Genomic DNA, 26,376 nt, shown 5'->3' on the forward strand with positions numbered 1-26,376 from the left:
CACACACACACACAGAACAAACAAAAGAGACTATGGAAACCAACTGTGACTAGCATAACAAGGGATAGTGGCAAGTCCTTTCTCCAAAAAAGCAACCATAAACTTGGACAAAACTGTCACACTCTTTTCAAAACTCTGGAGACCAACCAAAGCCTTAGAGCAAACAGAGGAACACTTGTTCAAGAAAAACTTCTACATCTTTGGCAAAAACAGTGACAGTCTTCTTGCCTGAAGCTTCTCTGATAGCCCTGCCCCAACCTGGTTACTGTGCTAGTTTTAGAAGGGAAGGACAAGCCATGAGAAACAGCAGCTTCACTGCTATAAGGGGATCAGGACACTTGCAGCAGAAAGAAAAACACACTCTTGCACATGACTGTAAACAGTAGCAAGCTTAGCAACAGACACAACCCCAGAGCCTAACCTGAGGCTGCAGCCCTGGTTGAGGCAAGCGATGGGGCTGGGATGACAGACTAGCCAGATATTCAACAAGGAAAACTGATGTATGGAACAGATAGAATCTTAATAAACATCCACATATCCTTGGAGATGGGAAGCTATGCTCATGTGCAAGTCTGTGCACATGCACAGAAGAGACCAGACAGGGCCCTCTCATCCACTTATCCCTGAATGAACATGATGCCATGGGCACATGCAGAGGAAATAAAAGAGAACCCAATGGAAAGCAAATCCTGAAATCTGAATATTCTCCAACCCACATACAGATTCACATACAGAGGATGGAAGGGTTACTCAAAGTGTTTGAATACAACTTCTATTTAAATACTGGCTGAATCACAATGACACACCAGTAACCATTAAGAAGCTGGGTTTATAATTTTTAAAAAGTTAAAAAGTGTTTTGAGCGGACACATCAACACACGCACACTGAGGGGGAAAACAAACTATGGGTTCAGTTCGAACAAGTCACTAAAGAACAACAACAAAAGAAAAATTAGAATTCAGAGTTGCTACATTACCTCAAATAATCATTTTAATCAAAATTAGGACAAATGTGAAAAATAAGGAAGTGTGGATACACGTGTTTAATTGAGCAAACACATAAAAGTAGCTAGTATAAATATATTGAAAAAGTTAAAAAAATGCATGAAAAACTACTAAAGATGTTACTGAGATAGAGTTCACCTACTACATAAATGACCCTACAAAGTGTACAATTTACATGGGCTTTTGTAGATTCACAAATATGTGAGCATTACCACAATTTTAGAACATTACAATTATGTCTAAAAGAAACACTGTACTCTTTCAACATCACCTCCTATTCCCTTCTCTATCCTCCAGTCCCAAATAACGACTCATCTCCTTTCTATCTCCATAGATTTGCCTATTCCAAATATTTCATATAAAAGGAATCTTATACCATCAGGGTTTTTTGTGACTGGCTTATTTCACTTAGCATAATGTTTTTAAAGTCCATCTGTGTTTCTCTAAGGAGAAAGCAGTCATGTTGTACCAAGTATCTCTTTTTCCTGTTACAGTTGAATATTCTTTCATTGTATGGGTATACTCCATTATGTCCTATGTCCATTTTTAGGTTGATGTACATTTGGGTTAATTCCATCTTTTAGCTTTATGAATGAAATTGCTATAAGCATTCATGTGCAAGTCTATGTATATATACACTAACATTCCTCTTGGCTGCATACCTCAGAGCATAAATGTTGTAACTCTGAGGAACTAACTCCCAGATTGCTTTCGAAAAGGGTTGTATCACTTTACATTCCCACCAGCACAGTACAAGAGTGGTGACTGTTCCACATTTTCGCCAACATGTTTTATCTGATTTTATTTTTATTCCAGACACCCTAATGTACTTTATCAGCTATGTAATTTGCAATTCTCTTTTTTGGAATAGTTTAATAAAATAGATATTACTCTTCAGAAGTTTGAATGTACTCTTCTTTGCAGCTGTGAGGCCAACTGGTCCTCTTTTGCTTGTTGGGAGTATTATTATTATTATTATTATTATTATTGATTCAATTTTGTTACTAGTCATCAGCCCACATTTTCTATTTCTTCCTGATTCTGTTTTATAAGATGATATGTAACTTTCTTATATATGAATTTATCCATTTCTTCTAAGTTGTCCAGTTCATTGGCTTACTTACCATACTACTCTAAGACTTAAAATTCTCTGGTACTGGTTATTCTCTTTTATTTCTCATTTAAGTCTTCTCTTTTTCTTTAATCTGCCTAAAGTTTAATCAGTTTTGTATTTCCAAAGAACCACTTCCTGGTTTTATCTTTTCTATCACTTTTAATACCCATTTATTTCCACTCTGGTCTTTCCTTCCTTGTACTAACTTTGGGCTTTGTTTTTTTATTAGTTCTGTTAGGTATAAGATTAGATATTTTTCTTGTTTCTTGAGGTAGACCTGTATCATATAAACTTCCTTCTCAGAACTGCCTTTGTTGAATCTCAAAGATTTGGAACCATTGTTTTCCTATCTTCACTTATCTAAAGGTTTTTGGGGGCCCCTATGTGGTTCAGTCAGTTAAGCATCCAATTTCCGCTCAGGTCATGATCTCACAGTTTGTGGGTTTGAGCCCCGTGTTGGGCTCTGTGTTGACAGCTCAGAGCCTGGAGTCTGTTTCAGATTCTGTGTCTCCCTCTCTCTCTCTGCCCCTCCCCTGCTTACGCTCTGTCTCTGTCTCAAAAATAAACAAACGTTAAAAAAAATGTTTAAGTTTTTTGTATTTCCTCTTTGATTTCTTCGTTGACCCATTGGCTATTTAGTTTCATGTTGTTTAGCCTGTACATGTTCATGTTTTTTCCTTGTAATTCATTTCCATTTTCATAACACTGTGGTCAGAAAAAATGCTTGTTATAATTTCAATCTTCTTCAATTTATTGAGACGTGTATGAGCTATCCCGGAGAATGTCCCATGTGCACTTGAAAAGAATGTGTATTCTGCTGTTTGGGGATGGAATGTTCTATATTTATCTGTTATATCCATCTGGTCTACTGTGTCATTCAAAGCCACTGTTTCTTTACTGATTTTCTGCCTGAACAGTTTATTGATGTAAATGTTAAAATCCCTTACTATTATTGTATCACTGTCGATTTCTCCTTTTATGTCTTAATATTTGCTATATATTCAGGGGTTTCTATACTGGGTCCATAGATATTCACAACTGTCATATTCTCTTGTTGGACTGATCTCTTTACCATTATGTAATGCCTTTGTCTTGTTACAGTCTTTATTTTAAAGTCTATTTTGCTTAATATAAATTATCGCTACCCTGGCTTTGTGTACTTGCCTCTATATGCATGGAATATATTTTCAATCTCTACTTTCAGTCTGTCTCTGCCATCACGTCTCAAGCGAGTCTCATCTAGGCAGCATAAAAATGAGTTTTGTTTTTTTATCCATTCAGTATCCCTATGTTTTTTTGATTGGACAATTTCTATCTATTTCTATCTATTACAGGTGTTTAGTTGATGGTTACCAGGAGGTTCATACATAACATCCTAGGTATACAGTAGTCTATATTAAGTTGATGGTCACTTTAAGTCACACACACTCAGAAAGAACTACATTTTGACTCCCTTCATTTTATGTATGTCATATTTTACATCTTCTTTTATAAATCCCTTTATTTTTAGATTTAATTTGTTACTACTTTTGTCTTTTAAGCTTTATACTAGCTTTATAAGTGATTGATACTCTACCTTTGTTGTATGTTTGCTTTTATTAGTGAAACTTTCTCCTTTCATAATTTTCTCACTTCTAATAATGGACTTCTCTTTTCCACTTAAAAGGGTCCATTTAAATTTTCTTTTAAAGCCTAATGTAACAGAGATGAACTCCTTGAACTTCTGTTTGTCTGGGCAACTCTTTATCTCCCCTTCACTTCTGAATGGTAATCTTGCTGTCAGAGTATTCTTTGTTGTACGTTTGTTTGTTTGTTTGTTTGTTTTCCTTTTAGCACTTGAAATATATCACGCCACCCCCTTCTGGCCTATAAAGTTTGTGCTAAAAATACCAGCTAATAGCCTTATGGAGTTTCACTTGAAAAACATAACTTGCTGTTTTTTTTCTCTTGCTGCTTTCAATATTCTCTCCTCATCTTTAACCTTTGACATTTAAATTGTGTGTCTTCATGTGGACCTTATTGGGTTCATCTTATTTGGGACTCTCTTCTTTCTGGACCTGGGTGTCTGTTTTCTTGCTCATTTAGGGAAATTTTCAGCTCTTATGTCTTCAAATAAGTTCTCTGCCCTTTTCTCTTCCCCTTCTCCTTTTGGGACCCCTATAATGCAAGTGTTAACATGCTTGATGTTGTCCTAGAAATCCCTTAACCTATCCTCATCATTTTTTTTTTTTCTTTTTCTGTTCAGCTTGGGTGTTTTTCCTTATCCTGTCTTCCAGATCATTAATCTGTTCTTCTGTATCTGCTTATCTGCTGTTGATTCCTTCTGGCATCTTTTTCATTTCAGTTATTGAATTCTTCAACTCTGATTGGTTCTTTTACTATTTTCTACCTCTTAATTGAAGTTCTGAGTTCATTCACTCTTCTCTTCAGTGTAGTGAGTATCATTATGATCATTACTTTAAACTCTTTATCTAGCATATTCTTATCTCTTTTTCATTTAGTTCTTTTTCTGAGTTTTGTCTTGTTCTTCTGCTTCAGATTCATTCTTCTGTCTTATTTATTTGACTTTCTATATCTTTTCCTCTGAATTAGATGAAACAGCTACTTCTAGACTTGAATGAATGGCCTTGTGAAGGAACGTCTCCTGTATAGACTCTACACCTGTCAGCTTTGAGTAGTTGGCTAGATCTGTAGCAGGCATGGAGGGCAGGTCCCAGGGAAATCTGCACTGGCTAATGAGATGTCTAGAACCAAAGTGGGCATGAGCGGAGGAGTTCGGGCATTCTGGGCAGGAGGTACCCTGGCAAGATAGCCAGAGTCAAAGCAGGTATAAGCCAGAGGGCCTCAGTGTGCTCCATGCAAGGGCTGGCCTCCCATGATGGCTGGAGACAAAGCAGGTATAGAAGAGGTGACAACCTGGCAGGATGGCTAGAGCTGAGGTGTGCATAGGCTGGGAGATCTGGGGGCACTCCATGCAGGGGGACTCAAATTACAACTGGAGCTGAAGTTGGTGCAGGCCTGGAGTGATCTGGGATGCTTTGCACCTGTGTTACCAGTAAGACAGCTGGAGCTGTAGTAGACACTGTGTGGGGATACCCCACTATGTGGCATGCTGGGCCACCTTGGGGGGCCTTCTGGGGGGGGACAGTTGTGGCTGATGTAGGCTCAGGGTCTGGGGCTCACTGAGGCAGCAGCTTGATACCATCTGTGCAATCAACCTGGAAGGGAAATATTAACAATGGCACTCACATGACCACCCCTCTGACACCTGAGAGTGTTCTCAAGCTCTCACCATTTGGTAGAGCTCTAGGGATAGCTCTTTTATATTACAGTTACTGTTTTAAACCATGGCTTTTTTTCCCCCTGTGGCCAAGGGCAGATGGATCTTCTTCAAGTCTGTCAGTTCTGCAACACAACCCCAACTGTAGCTCACAGCATAGGGGGTGAGGTTCCCATCTTTACCAAGTCTATCTCTCTTCTGCCATTGTCTATGTGGTCCCTCTACCCTTTGTTGTGTGGAAGCTGTTCAGTGAGCCCTCAGTTCTTTCTCAGGAGAAACTGCTTTATATACAGGTGTAGATTCAGTGTGTCCATGGAGGACGTGCATTCAGGGTTGTCCAGTCACCACCTTACACCGCCTCTGGTACAGGCTTTTTAAGCAGAGTTGTGTTTCATTTTCAGGAGGTCCAATTATGTTTTCTGGGGTCGCATAGAAGAATCTACTGCCAAAACCCAAAATCATGAAAATTTACCCCCAAGTTTTCTTCTAAGTGTTGTATAGTTTTAACTATTATATTTAGGTGTTTATCTTGAGTTATTCTTTATTGTGTAAGGTAAGTGACAAATGTATTATTTTTTTCCCCCATATGGCTATCCAATTGTCTCAGCCTTGCTTTTTTTTTTTTTTTTCATGGAAAAAAATGACCAACAATGTCTACTAGTTTCAGAGACATACAGTGTCTATTGGCTTCAGGGGTACATCACAGTGATTTGGTATTTTTATATACTATGTATTGATCCCCATGATACTACTAGTTACCGTACAATCACCATACAAAGTTGAAAATACTTTTCTTTATCTATCAAATGGTTCAGCACCCTGGGTCAAAAAATAGTTGACCCCAGATATTTGTTGATTTCTAGACTCTCAATTCCATTCCACTGATGTATATCCTATGTCAATATCACAATGTTTTTATTACTGTCACTTTATCATCAGCATTGAAATCTGGAATATGAGTGCTCTGATTTTGTTCTGTTTTGTCAGAATTGTTTTGTCAATTTTTGGTAATTGTTTTGAATTTTGATAACATTAATTTTTTTTTTTTAACGTTTTATTTCTTTTTGAGACAGGGAGAGACAGAGCATGAACAGGGGAGGGTCAGAGAGAGGGAGACACAGAATCTGAAACAGGCTCCAGGCTCTGAGCTGTCAGCACAGAGCCCGACGCGGGGCTCAAACTCACGGACCGCGAGATCATGATCTGAGCCGAAGTCGGACGCTTAACTGACTGAGCCACCCAGGCACCCCTCAACATTAACTTTTTTAATCAGCTGCTTAATATCCACAAAGAGTTCAGATGGGATTCTGATAGTCATTGCATTAATCTCTTATTCAATTTGGAGAATATTTCCATCCTAACAATATTAAGTTTCTCATCATTATGTTTCCCCAGTTATTTTGACCTTCTGATATTTCTTCCAATAATATTTTATAGTTTTTAACAGTACAGATTTTACATCTCCTTTGTTAAATTTATTCCTATTTAATTCTTTGATGTGGATTTACATGGGATTGTTGTTCTCAATTTTATTTTGGAATTTTGGAATGTTCTTACCCCTGTATAGAAATATAGCAGCCTGTGTATACTTATAGATCCTGTAAACTTGCTGGACTTGTTTATTAGTTACAACATTTTTTAGTGATCTTTAGGATATTCTACATACAAGATTTATACAAGTTTATCTCTTGTGGAAATACTGCATGTTTGCTTCTTCCTCTTATATTTGGATGCCTTTAATATTTTTTAAAAATTTTTACTGTTTGTTTATTTGTGAAAGAGAGAGAAAGAGTGCAAGTGGGGAAAGGTCAGAGACACAGGGAGACACAGACTCCGAAGCAGGCTCCAGGCTCTGAGTTGTCAGCACAGAGCCCGACGCAGGGCTTGAACTCACGAACCGCAAGATCATGACCTGAGCCAAAGCTGGATGCTTAACTGAGTCACCCAGGTGCCCCTGGATCCCTTTAATCTTTTCTTCCCTTACCTAATGCCTGGATAACCCCTCTAGTACAATGTTGAATACAAGTGGTTACTGCAGGCATCATTATCTTCTTCCTGGTCTTAGAGGAAAGGATTTTGTCTTTAATTGTCAGGAATGATATTAGCTGTGGTTTTTTGCATTGGTCCTTTATCAAGTTGAGGAAGTTACCTCCTATTCCTGTTTTTTTAATCATGAAAATATTTTGGATCTTGTCAAATAGGTTCAAAATAAAAGGACAGAAAGAAATGTACCACAGAAATTGTAACCATAACAAAGCTGGATTGTTATACTAATATAATACAAAATGATCTTTGTACAAAAAATATTACTGAAGACAAAAATGGTAGTTTCATAGTGATGAAGTATTATTTCATTAGCGTAACATAATAATATGAACACTTATATGCCTAATAGAAAACCCCAAAATCCATGAAATAAAAATTGACATATAATTGAAAGAAACATTAGGCATTCCAACAACTGTAAACCTGAATACCTGAGTCTCAATAATTGGTGGAGCAAAATAGAAAATCAAAAATGAAAAAAATACTTGAAAACCAAGGTCAGCCAACTTGATCTACCCAAAATCTGTAGCATGTTCCACACGACAAAACAATAACACACTGTTTTCAAGTTAACATGAAACTGCCTCTGTAAGAGACCATATGCTAGTCCATAAGTCTTAACAAACTTAAAATGACTGAAATAGTACAATATACATTCTCCAACGACAAAAGTATTAAATTAGAAAAAAGCAATGAAAAGAAATGTGTGCAATATTTAAATATGTGGAAATAAAGTAATATAATTCTAAGTAAGACAAGAATGAAATAAGAAATTATAACTAGAATTGGAAAATGTATTTGAATTAAATGAAAGTAGAAATATAACTGATAAAATTGCCACACACAACCAAAGCAGTGCTTAGAGTGACATCTATAGCTTAAAATCCCTGTGTTAGGAATGTAGAATGATCACACATCAATAATTTAGGTTTCTACAGTAAGCAACTAGAAAAAAAACAAACTCAATCCAAAGAGAAAAAAGAACAATTAATATCAGAGAACAAGTGCCTTAAACAGAGAACAGGAAAACAAAAAAATCAATGAAACCACTTTTCTTCAAAAAGATGACCAAATTAACATTTTTTAGATAAACAACCAAAAAAAAAAAAAAAAAAAAAAAAAAGACACAATTTAGCAATATCAGGAATGAATTTAGTCCCTTCCATTATCCTATGCAAACATGCTAACCTGGGGTGCCTGCCTGGCTCAGTCCACAGAGCATGCGACTTGATCTCAGACTCATAGGTTCGAGCCCCACGATGGGTGCAGTGATGACTTAGAAAATAAAATCTCAAAATAATAATAATAATAATAATAATAATAATAATAATAATAATAATGCTAGCCCTGAATGGGTTGCACACCTACATGTAATAGGTAAAAGTATAAAATGATTAGAAGAAAACATCCTGGAAAAATCCTGAAGAACTTGTATTAGGTAAAGAGCTCTTAGATATGGCATCAAAGTACAACTACTGAGAAATAAATTTCATGGAAACTGAACATTTTTGCACTTCAAATTACACTATTAAGAAAATGGAAAGACAAACCAAGGATTGGGAGAAAACATGTGCTATAATTTAAAAGACAGGCTAGGGGCGCCTGGGTGGCGCAGTCGGTTAAGCGTCCGACTTCAGCCAGGTCACGATCTCGTGGTCCGTGAGTTCGAGCCCCGCGTCGGGCTCTGGGCTGATGGCTCAGAGCCTGGAGCCTGTTTCCGGTTCTGTGTCTCCCTCTCTCTCTGCCCCTCCCCCGTTCATGCTCTGTCTCTCTCTGTCCCACAAATAAATAAACGTTGAAAAAAAAAATTAAAAAAAAAAAAAGACAGGCTATATCACATGTGCTAGTGAGGATGAGGAGAAACTAGGACTCTCATTCTCTGTTGGTGGAAGTATCACACATTTTATAAGCACCTTAGAAGACACTTTTGCTGTATGCCAGACAGGCTCTTAAATGTTCTACAGTAATTCCCCCCTCCTGGTAGTCATTCCTTTTGTAATCACCCACTCTTGAATCTGGATTTAAAATTTTTTTAATGTTTATTTATTTTTGAGACAGACATACAGAATGCATGCAGGGGAGGGGCAGAGAGAGTGGGAGACACAGAATCCGAAGCAGGCTCCAGGCTCTGAGCTGTCAGCACAGAGCAAAACACGGGGCTCAAACTCATGAACCACTAGATCATGACCTGAGCTGAACTTAAATGCTGAAACGACCCGACTGAGCCACCCAGGCACCACTTGGTCTGGATTTAACATGACTTGCTTCTAACCAGTAAAAATGGCAAACAAACTTCCATGATTACATTTTCCATGATTTTAATTACTATCTTTTTAGTAGACTCTCTCCCTTGATGACTTTGATAAAGTAAACTTCTATGTTGTGAGCTTGTGAACTTTCTGCAGAAAGACCCACTTTGCAGGGAAGCAGATACAGTTTCTGGCAGACACACATCAAGAAACAGAGGCCATCAATCTAACAACCCTTAAGGAAATAAATTCCACCAAAAACCACATGGGTTTGGATGCAGATTCTTCCCCCGCTGACACTTGAGATAAGATCACAGCCAGCACCTTGATTATAGCCTTACGAGAGACCCTAAGCCAGAGGATCCTGCTAAACCAAGCCAGACTCCTAACCCACGAAAAATGAGGAGATAATTCATGTGTGTTTTTTAGGCCACCAAATTTGCAGTTTGTTTTTATATAACACAATATAAGCAATTTCTTAAATTTAACAATTCACCATAAAACCTAGCAATTCCAATCCTAAGTATATACTTAGCAGGAATTAAAACATGTGTCCACACAAATATTTAGACACATATGTTCATAGCAGCACTATTTCTAATAGTCCCAAAGTGGAAACAATACAATTATCCAGCAACTGGTGAATGGATAAACAAAATAAGGTGTATCTATTCTACAGAATACTATTCATTAAAATGAATATGAATAAAGTTCAAAAACACTGCGTTAATAGAAAGAAGTCTTATGCAAAGACTGCATATGTATGATTCCTTTTATGTAAAATATTCACAAAAGGCAAATCTTTAACAGAAAACTCAGTGGTTGATGGGGGTTGCAGTTAGCAGTGGAGTTAACTACAAATTCATGGAGTTGTGCACTTAACTTAGGTGAAACTATGGTATGGAAATCACATTTAATACAGATTTTAATCCTGATGGAGATCCTACTTTAGGGAAAAATTATTTTCACCCTCTGGTTATTGTGTCCCCACAGTGTAGCCCCAAGTGGAACCCACAGAGTACCCTCATCAAACCATCAAGAACTTCCCGACCCACAATGGACTTCTGTTAGACTGTGGCTTCTTTGAGCAGCTAAACAGATCAAGGTGATCTGGCTGCAGACCTTAATGGCAAGAGGGAATTTCTGGGCTGAGTCTTGCAGGAAAAGTAATATTTATAAAGCCTGAAAGGAAGAGAATTATAAATAAAATAAGACACGACAGAAGTTGGGGGTGTGTAGGTGGCTCAGTCCGTTAAGCATCCAACTTCGGCACAGGTCATGATCTTGTGGTTTGTGGGTTTGAGCCCCACGATGGACTCTGTGCTGACAGCTCAGAGCCTGGAGCCTGCTTCAGATTCTGTGTCTCCCTCTCTCTGCCCCTTTCCTTCTCATGCTCTCTCTTAAAAATAAATACACATTAAAAAAATTATTTTAAATAAATGAACTTAAAAAAAGAAAAGACAGAAGCAGGAAAGAACAAAATTTATTTGAGGAAGACTAAGTAGTTTGTCTTCTCTGAAATGTTGCAGAAGGAGGAAAATGTGAAGGTGAGAAACAACAGCATTCTTAACATGGATCAGTCTTTACAGGTAGAATCTGCAATCCTCAATAATATTTCTTTCATCATTTGACAAATATTTACTGAAAATATGCTGCATACAATGTTATTATGTAGCGATAAAGTGTGCAACATGAATAGTCTCCAGGTTGGACAGATACCTTGGAAAGTGCTAGCATCTTAAGAGGAAGAATCCTCTATGGCAATACTTATCCTGAGAGTTTCCCCTCATTCGCCTTACATCAACAGAGAGGAAAATGGTTAGAGAAATCTAAGCTATTTTTTCTCCATTCTAAAATACTCTCTGTCCCAGAAACCATAGGAGCTAGCAAAGAAGATCACAGTAACCTGACAACTTCCTTTTTCTTAACCCTAAATTGAAACAGATGCATGCCATGAGGTCAGAGACTCCAGATCTAATTAGAAACTTCGCCAACCTGTACTTCTAATGTGCTCCCTCAGAAGCACTGCTGGCTAACAGCTGGTGAAATCCGCATTTCTACTCCAAGTTAACCAGACAAGGGAGACCTTGTAACAACGCAACATAGGAGCCGCTCCATGCCTTATAAAAACCCTATGTTTCAAAAAGTCAGGGTGGAGAAAAAAAGACCCCTCTTATTCAACATTTAAAAGGAGAGTCTTACGGCACTCTGGTCTTTTTACAGTTTGCAGAAGACAAAGTGCTAAGGAGCACATTTCTTTGGAGCTATAATCAAGTTGCCAAACTAAAGACCATGAGACAACATCCTTTGCCTTCTATCCTGGTGTCAGTCAAGTTAGGCCAAGTCCTCTGCCCTGGCCGGTGTTTCGGTACTTTCCATTAGCAGTTAACATCCAAACTACATACTTTTAGGAGTCCATAAATTATTTCAGGAATTCCACTGCATTTGCAAAGTTAGGCCATTTCAAGGAGATAGCAACCACATCCATCATGAAATCTACCCTGGGGCTATTAAACTACAGGGATACATACAGGAATCAGGCCTGCCTAAAAAGCCCAATTCAAAATGAGAAAGCCAACCAAGAGCCACAATTAAAGTAATTATAGCTCTAAGAAAAGCTTTCAAGAATTGGAAACAGATTCCAAACTTCTCACTTACCTTAACTGGCTTCTACACAAATATACATATAGACCATCTGTCTGTATGAATACACATTCTTCTCTGTTTGGGTTAAAACTTCATTTCATTCCTTGGCTAACTGCTATAAGGACACTGGAAACTTTTGTTCTGCAGTGTTAGAATGTCAAAGAGTGGCTCTTCTCTTACAATAGAGAACAATGTAAAAGGCTGTGAATGTGACTCACTTTGAAGGCCACATGGGGAGCGATAATAACCAATAAGTGAAAGGTGAGGCTGACTACATCACAAACTGCTGCCTTGAGATTATTTCTTGAGCTTTGGTTCCTTAAGGAATTTTTCTAGGGACTCTTTCTTTCCAGTTCTTCCTCAATCATCTGACTTAGCTCTGTCAATTAAAATTTGCTCCTAGAAGTGCTACTGCTGGGTCATAGGGTAGATCTATTTTTAATTTTTTGAAGAACCTCCACATTGTTTGTTCCAGAGCGGCTGCACCAGTTTGCATTCCCACAAACAGTGCAAGAGGGTTCCCGTTTCTCCACATCCTCACCAGCATCTATAGCCTCCTGATTTGTTTATTTTAGCCACTCTGACTGGCATGAGGTGGTATCTGAGTGTGGTTTTGATTTGTATTTCCCTGATGTGGAGTGACATTGAGCATCTTTTCATATGCCTCTTGGCCATCTGGATGTCTTCTTCAGAAAAGTGTCTCTTCATGTCTTCTGCCCATTTCTTCACTGGATTATTTGTTTCTTGGGTATTGAGTTTGGTAATTCTTTATAGATTTTGGATACTAACCCTTTATCCGATATGTCATTTGGAGTATGTTTTCCCATTCCATCAGGTGCCTTTTAGTTTGTTGATTGTTTCCTTGTTGTGCAGAAGCTTTTTTTTTTTTTTTTTTTTTTTTGATGAGGTCCCCATAGTTCATTTTTGCTTTTGTTTCCCTTGCCTCCGGAGACATGTTGAGCAAGAAATTGCTGTGGCTGAGATCAAAGAGGTTGTTGCCTGCTTTCTCCTCTAGGGTTTTGATGATTTCCTGTCTTACATGTCAGGAAGTTTATTGAGTTTATTTTTGTGTGTGGTGTAAGAAAGTGGTCTAGTTTCATTTTTCTGCATGTTGCTGTCCAGTTCTCCCTGCACCATTTGCTAAAGAGACTGTCTTTTTTCCACTGGATGCTCTTTCCTGCTTTGTCAAAGATTAGTTGGCCATACATTTGTGGGTCCAGTTCTGGGTCCTCTATTCTATTCCATTTATCTATGTGTCCGTTTTTGTGCCAGTAAGTGCCATAATGTCTTCATGATTACAGCTTTGTAGTACAGGGGTACATGTACCCCAATGTTTATAGCAGTGCTTTCAACAATAGCCAAATTATGGAAAGAGCCTAAATGTCCATCAACTGATGAGTGGATAAAGAAGATGTGGTTTCTATATACAATGGAATACTACTTGGCAATGAGAAAGAATGAAATCATGGCATTTGCAGCAATGTGGATGGAAGTGGAAGGTATTATGCTGAGTGAAATAAGTCAGTCAGAGAAGGACGGATATCATATGTTTTCACTCATATGTGCATCTTGAGAAACTTAACAGAAAACCATGGGGGAAGGGAAGGGGAAAAAATTAGTTACAAACAGAGAGGGAGGGAGGCAAACACAAGAGACCGGTAAATACAGACAACAAACTGAAGGTGGCCAGAGGGGTGGGGGAGAGGGAAAATGGATGATTGGCATTGAGGAGGGTACTTGTTGGGATGAGCACTGGGTGTTGTGTGTAAGCCACTTTGACAATAAATTATATTTAAATAAATAAAAAATAAAATTTGCTCAAGTATTTGTAAAGAGACATCCTCTATCTTAATTCTTCTAGAAAGAAAATAGGCAGATGGGTAACTTCCGGATCTTTGGCATTTCTACTTGACTCTGAATGGATATGCTACCACCCTTTTTTATTTGAGAAGATGAAGGAAAAAAAAATGGTGAAGAGATTCTGCATAATGTACCAAATGTAATTCTACTTGTTTTAGTATATAAATAATTATGAATATTTATCTCTAAATAGCAAAATAGCAGTAACCATAATAGTGTTTTAAAAGTTAGTAGAACAAGGGCATCTCAGTGGCTCAATCGTGTAAAGGCCTGACTCTTGATTTTGGCTTGGGTCATGATCTCATGGTTCATGGGTCCGAGCCCCACATTCGGCTCTATGGTCACAGTACAGAGCCTGCTTTGGATCCTCTGTCTCCCTCTCTTTGCCCTTCTCCCACTCGTGCTTGCTATCTCTCTCTCTCTCTGTCTCTCTCTCTCTCTGTCTCTCTCTCTCTCTTCCTCTCTCAAAAATGAATAAACATTAAAAAAGAGAGAGAGAGAAAGACTTACAAAATTTTTAAAAAGTTAGTAGAAGGTTTGGGCTCAAAGCAGAATGTCCTAACTTCTTGTTCCAAGGACATGACTCCACTCAGGTGATATGGACTAGACTCTGTATTATACAAATTGTGAGTAAAGTCTGAACAGCCAACAGCTGATTGTGGGTAGCAAAGACAATTGGGGTGTTCCTGATAAAAGGTATCATTGCCTCCTACACACTTGTCTCCCCAAGAGCCATGGAACTTTCAGTGAAGAGATAGTTTTAATCCTTAATTTTCATCATCCGAGATCAGAACATTTCATTTACTTCCTGCAAGAACTGAACTTCCAGTGACATTTAATCTGATGTATAACTATGCAAAGAGACAATTTGTTTGTTTTCTTGAGCTTCTAAAAAATGTCCTTCATTAAAATAGCCTTGGGGTATAAGAACTATCAAACCACATTAGTAAAATACAAGGAGAACAAGCTGCAATGATTAATATATGGACTTACTAAATCATATTTTCATTTTATCTTATTTCATTTATCATTTTGGGATGCCTAGCAGTTTTGAGGTATACACGGATGCTGGCCAAACAGATCACTAACACAAACAATGAAAAAGAGGCTCCTTTGAGGAAATTATAGAAGCCTAGCTATAAATGAAGGGGGAAAATGACTGAAGTCAGAAACAACCTTGTGGATCACTACTCAGAACCTAGTATATATTAGAAAGTACTATCAGAAAGCCCTCAATCATAATCTTGTGACCAATGCTGGGAGAGAACCCACAAATGCCATCCTTGTCTGAATTCTCATACACTGGGCTCAGGAAGAAACTCTGAGAGACACAATCTAAACCTCACTAATTATTTATAATCTTTCATTTATTTAACAACAATTTACTTAACATCTATCATGTTGAAGATTTTAAGACATAGAAGGATAAATTAAACATAGCCCTTGAACTCAAGGGGTAGCTGAACTATGCCTCTTTGTGGTGAAAAGTTTCTTATTGACCCCCTACATACTCCTTTCCCTAACTACTTTCTAGAATATTTTCCACTTTAAATTTGTTCACATCATTAACACTAAAAACTATTGCTCCCCCCACCAACGCCTCCACAAGTATCTTGAACTGTGATCCTCCATGACAGTTCATTATAAGTGCATTGCATATGGGTTGATGTCTATCTCTGAAAAAGGAAAGGCATGAAAATATACACAGGATCTCCTTATACCCAAGAAGCCCAGTAATGTCAATAGGGAATCAGAAAAGGGTATATAAAAAAAGAGTTTAATAATGCACTTGGGCTAGTTCACATGCCAACGTACATCTATTTTATTGCTAAGATTTATAAGCAAAAAATTTTTTTTTAATTTTTTTAATGTTTTTATTTATTTTCGAGACAAAGAGAGACAGAACATGAGCAGGGGAGGGGCAGAGAGAGAGGGAGACACAGAATCTGAAGCAGGTTCCAGGCTCTGAGCTATCAGCACAGAGCCCAACGTGGGGCTTGAACTCACGGAGTGTGAGATCATGACCTGAGCTGAAGTTGGACGCTTAACCAACTGAGCCACCCAGGCGCCCCATAAGCAAAAAATTTTAATAATAAATAAAAAATTAAAACAGACCCCAAATGATTTTACCAAATGATTGTTTAGAAAGAGAGAAAGGATGCATTAATATGTAACAAAGTAAAAAAGAACTTAGGGCATTCAATTGTGCAACCATGCTTCCAAAAACTGAGGGAACTTAACTTTATTTTTTTTATTCTCTCTGCATTACCTCCACCTCCACCAAGCTAACTGATATTGAACAAACTAAACTACTTTCCCCTTTCCAGCTCCATTGACACCTTATAATATGAGGGCAACTGCTGATCCTAATTGGCCAGAAAGTAAGTTTCTATGCCATTTTGTGACTTTAATTTACTTAAGTGTGTAACACAAAAAGCCCCTTTCCTGCCATTTGGCATCAAGAAACTGGTGTATTTAGACATGACGATGGCATTCAAGACAGCAAAGGATGGGAACGTAAGTCTCATCAAAAGACATTTGGGAGGACCCTACCTGGGAGTGACTTGGGGTGTTTAGGAAGACATCCTCTGAAAATGTAATTTTCAAGAAGACAAGTGAAATTTTTAGCACAAGACAGGAAGCACAACTACAAAATGTTAATATTGTAATCCAGAAAAAACTTCCTGGAAGCCATGTAGACACTTGTATCAAAGTCCAGTGAAAACTATCAGAGATATTCTGTTAAACATAGTCAATTTTACATAAACTATTATCTTTGCTTAATTCAGAAAGCTCACTAAAATTAGAGCAATGGAACAGAAAGTATAAATCCAAAATGAAAGAAGGAACTACAGAGTAGCTAGCAGTAGCTAAGAGGTGAGCAAAATTCTCACGATGGAAAATGAACAGAAGAATAGTTGACTTAGGTGAAATTGGGCTGTGTACACATGTACATAAGGAGAGGCAAATGGATTCATCCTATGGAATCCCAGAGAAGTGTGGTATTTGCAGTCAATAGGCATATAGCTGCCAAGATGCCACCTAGGGTTGGTACTACTTATTATTTGAAAGCCTAGTTAGACTTGAGATCCTCTCATCCAATACAAAATAAGAAACAAATACCTCTCCTCGATTCCTGAGGGAAATGATTGGATATGGATCTGGAGAATTCAACTATGGAAGCTCCAGATTCAAGGACAAGCAACATAGGTGAGCATGGGGCTGAAGCCCCCAAACGACAAGAAGAGGAATGTTTGGGAATCTGTATATTGAGGACTCCACCACAATTCTTCATTCACCTGCCACCACCTGCTTTCCTTCACCCAATTCCAGGGACACTGGTGGCCACAGAGAATACTAGAAAGCTCTTTAGAGAAAATTGAAGTTCCCATAGAGAACAAGTGGAGTGGGAAGGGAAAGAGAGAGGAGAAACAACCATTCCTGATGTTTCTGATAACATTTAGGACCCAAGTGTCAAACATACTTGTTCAGTAATTAGCAGATAGTATGTCTAATTAATGTCAACACTACCCATCATATCTTTTCAGCTAAATTTTAAGCTTTATGAGTTCAGAGCCCATTTCTCAATACAGCATCTTCTGTGTAACAGTTGTTCTATAAAAGTGTCAATTCAGTGGTGATAGCTTTGATCAAAAAAAAAGGTCATTTTTCAATGATGAACACAATTCCCGGACACAAACAGAATAAGGATTTCCAAGTGATATGAAGGGATAAGTAACCTCCATTATTTAGAGAATTCTTCTACCCTTTTTAATTGTGATCTGTAACAGCCAGGGAACAGAATGTGTGGTTGCTGACAGGGACAATTTATTTCTTCTTCTGGTTCATTTACCTTGTCCAGAGCTCCAAAAGTGAAGTGATTGCCTCCACTTTTTATGTTGTTAATCTATACTATTGGTTTCTAATACCTATATAAAATGAGAGCTCCCATGATTATGAAATCCCCTATGCTTTAAGAAACAAGAAGAACATGGGAGTCTGTAAATTTTAATATAAATACAAATGCAAACCTAAGTGTAACACACACACACACACACACACACACACACACACAGAAAGAGAGAGAGAGAGAGAGAGAGAGAGACAGAGACAGAGACAGAGAGAGATTCTCAAGTGCTTTTCTTCGTGGGACCTAATCAAAATCGCTCTTTTCAAATCGTTCTCACTGATGTAAATCTCAGTCCTAGCTAAATGAAACATATTGGATTATTTGATGGAAACACAGATCTGAATCCATTTTCCATTTTAATAAGTAAAAACAACTCGAACTTTGATATCAAACCCAAAATGCACTTTTCACAGATAAGCAGAATTTCTTAAAAAAAAAAAAGTTTCCCTGGGCATATTTCAAAAAATAGCTCATTTTTAAAGTAGTAAGCCAGTAGTATCTCAAAGTTGAATTGTGTCGACTCTTAACATATTCTAAAGCCCTCTAATGGCTTGGATAAATATGCTGACTAAATGTGCGGGCCTTAATTATATCCCTTTTTAAAAAGACTAAGCCCCTGAAGCTGGAAGCATAAATTATTAGAATAAAAACATGTCAATTTATATGAATTATTGGTCATCCTTAAAATGCAAAATTATTCAAGTTGTCACTTACTCTACATGGGTCTTAATTTTTTAACATTTTAATTATGTATTTTCTTTGTGTCATATGAGCACATTTAATGCTCACATTGTTTTCTTGTGGCTAATGGGAAGGGATACCACAAATCTCCCATAGAGTACCACATGATACAGAATTCTCAGTTTGTGAATTACTGGTGATGATGAGTCCCTGTGTTGGGACCCTTCATAAAAATGGCGAACAAGAAATAATAATTAACCAAAAAGTGAACTCTTTTTCAGGCTAAGCTGAAGACTCTTTTTATCACAGTCCAGTAAGATTTTACGTTAAAACAACAAATTTCATGTTAGTGTATTAATGTGCCCCCAGCATCTAGCATTTGGCAAGTATTCATCAATAGTAGTAGTTGGATAATCAGAGTTCATGATCTATTTCCCCATCACACAGTAGCTTGTTTTACCACTTCTATTAAAAGATATGCTTTTCACAGACCATGTGACAGCCAATCTAGCCACAGCAGAGTAGAACAGGGACCTGTGCCTCTCCCACAGGCAATATCTTTAAGGCCAGTGGCACGTGAAGCGATTTGGCATGGCAAATTTACCCAATGTGACAAATGTCTAACCCAGTAACATCCCTTATGTTGGGTACTTTGAACATATAAACTTTAGAGATAATCAGAAGTTGATGGCAGTGGGCACATCCCAAATATATATCAAGACAGAATAGGACACAGAAGCCATTAGCAATAAAAGCCATGAGGAAACCCACTCAAAGTGCCTCTGATCACAAAAATCTTCAGTTTACCTTAGACTATATTTGGCATTAGAATGGTAAGGGCACCAAGTGAACACAGTTAAACAACCTAGCTGCTATGTTGAAGCACATTTCCCAACCAGAGAACACAAGGAGGTACATGATGTCCAAATGACTTCGGGATAAAAGGGATTAAAAATGAAGGGATGGGCACTAGGTGTTGTAGGTAAGAATGGATCATGGGAATCTACTCCCGAAGCCAAGAACACACTGTATATACACTGTATGTTAGCTACCTTGACAATAAATTATATATATCTTTTAATTATAAAAAGGGGAGAAAAAGGAAAATAAATGGTCTTCTCCCTCAAAACAAAGCAAGCCTTCCTTTAGGATTCTGTATTATCACAACTATAATAGTAAAGAACAACAGTGACAAGAGTCACTGCCCAAGCACAGTGCCAAATGACAAATAATTCGCAAAATGTCACAAAAAAACATTTAATTAAGTTGATAATGGCCATCTCTGTCAGCTTTGTGTATAATTGTTATTTCCTTAACATAAACAAATTAGCTTTAATAGTAAGTCAGATGATGTTTTCAATCTCCACAGGACTTCTAATTTGTAGGCTTTTCAATTGCTGATTAATCAAAAACTGTCCAGAAAACATGCTCTCAACTCCAGGCATCTGCCTCTCTGGTGCTCTCCTGGCCCCTGAATGTCTATTAATTTACTTTCTTCACACTGGGACAATTTTTTCCTTTGCCTATAAAGAGATAATTCCGTTTTCTAAGAATAGATGCCACACAGTGTCAAGCATGTGGTAGAACCCCAGGATAGAACTTTGAAAATTTCAAGTATGGGTTAGAAAACTCCCATGTTTACACAAAGAATGTTCCTCAAGTGCTTCAGGCAACTGAAATACAAGACATATTTTTGAATTTGAAAGTATTTTCTCCCCGTCAAATAGTTTAAAATAGTGAGTTACTTCTGCTTTCTCAACATAATTAATGGGGTTGTCATACCTGCCTACAAACATGAAAAACCATTCGAGAGGCAGGAACAATTTAATACATCCCTATCTGTGATTTAAGGTGGATTTCAAATGTCGCTTTCTTGCTGAATACCACAGAGCTATTCGTCATACGGGCTATTGCCACCTCTGCCTCTTGAAGTAGATCATCAAACATAGGTGTCATGGCTGATACATGGCGAAGGAAGGAAGAGGAAACATTCAACTCTCTCTCCAATCCACTCTTATTCTCACTGGATCCAATGTAGTGATGATATTTTGTGGGTATATTTTATCAAATCACATGGTTTTGGAAAAGGGATTACCTGGTGTAACAATTTTAACAGTGAATGCAACCAATTACCTCACAGTGGGCATTAATCTGTTATGCTAACACAGCATAAAGGGATGTCCCATGTATGTAAAAATATGTATGCTCTAACCTGAAGAAAATGCTGTAAAACCCAGGTCATCTTAGAAATGTTATTTTAGGGGCACCTGGGTGGCTCAGTCAGTTAAGTGTCTGACTCTTCTTCATTTTGGCTCAGGTCATGATCTCAAGGTTCATGAGTTTAAGCCTTCCATAGGGCTCTGCACTGACAGTGGGGAGTCTGCTTGGGATTTTCTCTCTCTCTCTCTCCTCTCTCTCTCTCTCCCTCTCCCTCTCTCCCTCTTTCTGCTCCTCCCCATCTTGCATGTGTACTCTCTCTTCCTCTGTCTCAAATAAATTTTTAAAAATATCAATGTTTCAATCTATTTCTGTACCAAGTGGCTCACAATAGCTACTTGCCAAAATCCTCTCTTACATTTCTTAAAACTTTCTTATTGTCCTGTATCCTTCCTATTAAACATTGGTGTTAAGCTTTCTTGAGGTTTTCCTAAATTTTGAATATCTACATTTATTTTTTAGAAGGAATTTGGGGACAAAGCATTACACAGATAAAATAATAGCTTTGAGACAACCCAGTGAAAACTATAATCATAACAGGCAATCTCTTCCTTAGGCAAACATGTCAGAAAGAAACATCTTTCATCAGGGCTAAACTAGCCCTGGGTAGCACCATACTCAACAAATAACTCAAAAGATTCCAACGTCTTTTTTATTCCCTTCTTAGCTCACGTCTGAGGCATCAGAGGTCCATTTTAAGTCAAAAAGACCTATTGCTTTAGAGGAACCTCTATTTTTTAGTAATCCTTCAAAAATTGGAAATCCTGGCTAGCTTTCATCAGAAGCACAAAGTCTAAGTTTTCCAGAGTCTTTATAGTAATTATTTTTAATACTCCAGAGCACCTTATTTCTTCCAACATAAAATGATTTTCCCCATTCTCCCTCTTTCCCTTAGCTGTATTCATCGAGATGTATTTCTGATATGTTTAAATATTTCAACTCAATTTGACTGAATTTGGAAGTGACAAGATAACCATTAAACCTCACAAATTATGAAAACTCACCAAGAAAATACTTCCAAGTGGGTGGGAAGAGAGATAATATCTAAATGCTAAGGTTTTCAAAATCAGGTGTCGATTTTCAGTCTCTTCTCGAGGAGACTGCATATACATGGTAACTCAAAAAGAAGAAAGCACAGCTCCCCTCCCTCAACATATTAGCCTTCACATCAAAGTTTTTAAATAAATTAAGATTTCTGTCCCAAATGTAACAGTATTTTCCTCAGTAAATGAGGAAATTCATTGTCTTGGAAGATTTATTGCCTTTTTTGTGTAACTTTGTTTTTCTTAACTTCCTTCTAGTCCAGTGAGAGAACTCAGTATCAGACAATATCAAAATGTACAGTAAAATGTCCTTTATTTCCATTTTGTATGAGCTGGGGAGCAAGGCTCAAAGTGATCTACTTACAAGAATCTAGCAAAGATAGATATTTAAATTTAAATAAAATACATAATACTGGGTGTTATATCAAAATTATACAAGTGGGTCCCAAAATATCTGTGGAGACAGGACCAAATTTACCCATCATTTCAGCTCTCCAATTCTCTGTGGATTCCCACATGCTTTTGATTTGTAATGCTCTAGGACAGATCACAACTATCAGCCTGTTCATTTTTTATATATCGAACTCACATATGTTTTATTCCCCTTGCCCTTTGGGAACTTTACCTCTGAACACAAGGACACACCATGCTTTCATATGAAGACCAATACAACTTAAAACAAAGACAGGGTCGCTCAGATTTTGCTGCAAATTAATTCCCCCAGGCTAAATCTGTAGAAGTCTTGACAATAGGCCATGTTGACCAAGAAAGACTCTTGTTTACAAGCTCAACTCCAAAGTTATTTGGTTCACGAGTCTTATAAGCATTACTTTTGAAACGTTAAGTAGGTAATACGATAATACAATGAAAGGAAAAGTCCCCACTTCACACAAATAGTACAAATATTGTGGAGTTTGGATTGGAAAGAGATATGGGAGACTAAGATATTTAAAAATTATTAATCCTGGAACTCTGAGTAGAGATCTAGTGTTGGGAAAATAATGTGGGAAACCATCACATTTTTAAGCTAGAAGTACATCTCCTCACTGCTTTCAATATGGCACAGGAATGAGAGCTCCAACGACAGAAATTGGTCTGGATAGATGGTCCTCCAACTGAAACAAAGTCTCTGTGATCCTCCATTAAAAGAGCCCAGAATCTCTCAAATGTCCATCGGTGGCTATGGCAGAACTTTCATCATAACAATAGTCAAAAGTGGCATTAGAAGAGATAAAGGAGAAAACACTCACATACTTCATTAGATGGTACTACAGCCAGCCTTCAGAGGTTCAACAATGCCTTCAGGAATACAGTCAGTGAGAAGAGCCATCATGCCTTGCTTGTCCCAAAAGGGTGCATTAGAAGTTACACAAAGCCAGGCCTTGCTGCAATGACTGCAGTCAAGTTCAAGCAGGCCCACGGAGACATGTCCCCTACATGCTCACTCCTTTACCACAATGGTGATGCTTTTCACAGGTATTCTCTACAAGATGGTAGTCATGGTGAGAACGACAAGAAGAAACCTGGAGAGGTGAACACTCTATCAAGGATGTTCAGTTAAACTGAAAGAGAGTGCTTAAGGCTAGAAGACAGCTGCCTCCAATGTGGTCAGGTTTCCCTTTCTTTTCTACCACCAGCAGAAAGCCGGGGGGTGGGCTTATGAAGAATATATGACAACTTACATTTTTGTATGTACTTATGCGCTAGTATGTAAGTTATGCCCACTGCTCTGTAATTGTGGAGTTTTCACATCAGTTTGTATTTACTATTATTTCTATTCTATGTGACAACAATTAAATCTCCCTTAGTGATACTTTTATCAGCCTGCATAGAAACACCTTTCCGTCTCTCTCTCATTACTCATCAAATTCACTTATTCTTTCCGATAGCACTATCTTTTTTTAATCTGTATATTTTTCTCTATCACCACTGGACAATTTCAAGAAATTCCTAGCTGGTCTTGATCTCCCTGCCTCTGAATTTTTTTCCACTCTTTGTGTTGCCAGTACAAGCCCAGGCCTCTGTTTAATTCTTTATATGCTTCATCTAAAATAACCCCTCAACACGCAAATTGGTCCCATTACTGTCCTGTTTGAAATGCAGCAGTTTTCCACTTTCTTGAGGACAAACCCAAGCCTGATTAAATGGTATATCATCTAGGATCTTAATGGGAGAGATATGGAACACTCAAACTAATAGCATTTCAAGCAGATTTTATAAATGGTTCATTTATAAAGATGTAGGGAAACAGTATGAAACAATGTGGTGGGATTAGACTCTGTCAATATGGTTAATCTAGAATCACATTTTCCAGACTCTCCTTTGTTGTATGGTTCTGGATTTGAGTTGTCCAAGAGGGAAATTCATTTTGACATGTGGAAGGCAGAAGTGAAGCAGTGTCCATTACAGTCTTGTCACAGACTATGAGCCTGGAGTTCTCTCCTGTCCAGCAAGAAAGCAGATGCAGAATTGAATATGAGAGAGGCTAATGTCTGGGAGGAGACAGGAGCCCCAAAAAGGGGTTTCATCTCCATATTTATTGAGCTCACAAGATATTACCCACGTGGTGAATGTGAAGAAAACAATATCTTACATGCATGAACGTGGAGAAAACAATCAGACAGTAATCCTCAACTTGTGTGTGTAAGACACAAAGGGTCTGGGGGCAAGTGTAATTTGTGATCAGGTACATTGGCGCCAGATGGAAAGTAATTTCCTGCAGGTGATATAACAAGTTAGTCATGATCCCATTACAATATCTCACTAGCTAATAACCTCAGGCATGTTTGCCCCGTGGTAGTGGTTTTCTGCCCTAAGCTTTTTTCTAACCCATTTATGTAAGGAGAACTTATTTCCCCACACAATCTGATGATAGGTGTTTTAAAGTGGTAAAGGACAGGTAGAGAGATGTGGACAGGTTCCAGGCTCGTCCTTGCCATATATCCAGCTCTTTTCCCAACTGCGGACCCTGCTAACCAATAGCAACCAAAGGCTCACCATTGGATGTAGACTTTCCACTCTCTCCTTCATCACCACATTCCAGCAGTTGAAAGTGACTAGTTTCCCCAATTTCATGACAAGCTCCAATTCGTCCACCAGTGCATCAGACAGGCCAATTTATGACTTATATCTGGTCTTCCAACTCTCCCTTTTGGACCATTTTCCTCCAATTATTACAATTGTGTGAGGACTTATTACTATAATAGATCCCTTAAACCATAATACCCACAACAGTCCTGCTTCCTTGGCTTTGCAGGCAGTATAGGAGTCTGGGATATTGTTATCCCTGAACCAAAAGGAGAGAATCAAGTAAAGGAAGTTTCCTAGAGACTAGGAGAGATTATGAGCTATGGAACAAAGTGACTGTAAGGTGGTTTCATGGGAAGGAAAGTGGGGAAATAAATACGACGGTTCCACTGTCCTCCCTCTTTCCAGTATAATGTCTGGGATCCTTGTTTACCCAAGATAACCAGAAACAAAAAACGCAGGAACCACTGATATAACCTATACGTGTTGACCTTCAGAGCAGAGAGCAGGGGACATACTGTATGTGGAAGACATTTAGTACACACAGATTACATGAGCCATCACAGCCTGCCCACTGCCCTACAGGCCTTTCAACCTCATATTTCACCATCTTCCTTATACTCTTTGCCACAACTATCTGGGCAGAGAATCTTTTCTCTGCACGCATTATTCTTTCCTCTTCTCCTTCACGTGGATAATTCCAAGTTATCCTTCATGGATCAATGTAAATGTCACTTCAGTACTGAACTATCACTAGACACCTCAGCTAAATCCTAAAACCTTTAGGTGGGCTTTTATAACATTCTGTATTCTTGCTATTATAGCTTCTGTCACTGTGTAACGGCAGAGACTATATATATTACTTTTCACTGTCATATAGCATTTGTCCCAGATACCTAATAGGTAGTCAAATATGTGTTAAATGAGGGAATACATGAATGAGGACTATGTTTTTACTACTAAGCACATGAAGAAAATATCAGCCAGAATATTTTTATACTTGTATAGATTGTGCCTAAATCTCAGATGTGAACCAGCTAGCACATAATATCCACGTCCTCTTTACATAGATGGATCGCAGGGTGTATAGAAAGTCCATGTTCATGACAGTACTGCCTCTTTCTGGTAAAGAAAAAAGCAGGGACCAAAGAAGGACCATTGTGTCCTTAATGACTCCAGCCACGTTTACACTGGAACTTTCATTTCTATATAGGACAAACTTAGTCTACCAGATGGATCCCTTTGCATAAAATAGCAATACCACTTGGACATCATATAGAAAAGCAATTATCTGAAGG

Source organism: Herpailurus yagouaroundi, unplaced genomic scaffold (assembly GCF_014898765.1).
Source record: "Herpailurus yagouaroundi ecotype Mexico unplaced genomic scaffold, PumYag 29, whole genome shotgun sequence".
NCBI lineage: Eukaryota > Metazoa > Chordata > Mammalia > Carnivora > Felidae > Herpailurus > Herpailurus yagouaroundi.